Below are 1751 nucleotides of genomic sequence, written 5' to 3'. Positions count from 1 at the left end.
TGCCTGCTCATGTTCAGCCAGCTGTCTACAAACACCCCCAGGTCCTTTTCCGTCAGGCACTTCCCAGCCACTCCTCCTCACACCTGGAGCATTGCCTGGGGTTGTTGTGCCCCAAGTGCAGGACCTGACACTTGGCCTTGTTAAACCTCATACAACTGACCTCAGCCCATTGCTTCAGCCTTTCCAGATGCCCCTGCAGAGCCTTCCTGCCCTCCAGCAGATCAACTCCCACTTAATTTTGTGCCATCTGCAAATTTACTGAGGGTGCACTTGATCCCCTCATCCAAGTCATTGATAAAGATATTAAACAAGACCAGTCCCAAAACCAAGCCCTGACGGACACCGCTCGTGACTGGACATTAACTGGATTTAACTCCATGCACCACAACTCTCTGGGCTTGGCCATCCAGCCAGTTTTTAACCCAGCAAAGCATCTACGTGTCTAGGCCGTGAGCTGCCAGCTTCTCCAAGGATGTCTAACAACAATGAGACTTTTCTTTTGATTTTATTTTAAACACCTCTCTGAAAACTGTTGTATCAGTGCCATACCTTAATCCCTCAATGGCTCCTAATGGATATGGATTTCTCACTTATTCTATAAGTGGCTTTTACAGGACCAGGTCACAAGCAATGTCTGTTGAAACAGAACAAATTTTGAAATGTTTGTTGTACAGTTGATCAGGCACTACTGTATAAATGTGCACAGGTAGCTGAGTAGGCTAAAGTTAACACATCTTCTTGTGGACATTCCCTGTGCTTTCCTGTCATAATGAAAAAAAGCGAATGTGATTAGCAATAAGTATCAAAACTACAAACAGAATGTAATTCTTTGTTAATATTGGAACATACTGAAAAATCTCAACTATGCTTGCTCACCTCTTAATACATTCAGTGTTTCTGTTCATGCAGATTTGCTGATGCATAAATGAAGAGGCTGAATATTAATTAAAATTCCAAAAACTAAAGAACTGGTATGGAAACAAAAATGCCATGCTTGAGAGCTCAAACTTTCAATGCAAATAGAACTTGACTAAGCTTTAGTTTCTGATTTTGATCAAAGTTTTCACTACTATAAATATAAGAGAGGTAAGAAACGAAATTATAAAGCAGAGATCTAGGCAGTTGTATTTATAAGGAAAGGATTGCCTATAGGCTTTGAACAATCCTTTCCTGGTATTTTTAAATTTAATAAAATACTTTCTGTCCTTGGCAGATTTTTTTTCTTTGTTCTTTTATTGTTTCTTTTCTCCAGTGTTGTATTGTAGGCACTTTCTCTATAACTTTTCTTCTTAATTACTCTTGTGTCAAAAGTTCTTACAAATGATTTCTATTCCCCTGCAATACTGTTCAGAAAATACTTGATGTTGTTGTTGTTATTTTCTTTATTCATATTTCCAGGCAAGCTATGTAGTTTCCATAGTTCTTTCTTTTTACATTGGACTCATCTAGTTTCCTACATCTAGGGTCACACTTCTTTAATAAGAAACTAATGAAAATATTTCTCTGCATAATAACAATAACGATTGTGAGATGCAAGCAGAAATCTGTGGAAGTGTCATGGCTTTTAAAACCAAAATTTCAGCTAACTAATGATAAAAATTCCTCAGGTTTAAAATGAAAAAAACGGCCAAATCATTAGATTATGTGCTTATATTATATTACTCTTTTTATTGTGATTTCTTTTTTTTTATTTTCTCAAGACTTCACCCATGACTTGTGAGTTCATGAAAATTCACCTTCAAAGAGTAGAA

The sequence above is a fragment of the Merops nubicus genome, unplaced genomic scaffold (assembly GCF_000691845.1).
Source record: "Merops nubicus isolate BGI_N331 unplaced genomic scaffold, ASM69184v1 scaffold6509, whole genome shotgun sequence".
Taxonomy (NCBI): domain Eukaryota; kingdom Metazoa; phylum Chordata; class Aves; order Coraciiformes; family Meropidae; genus Merops; species Merops nubicus.
This window is presented reverse-complemented; position numbering follows the sequence as displayed.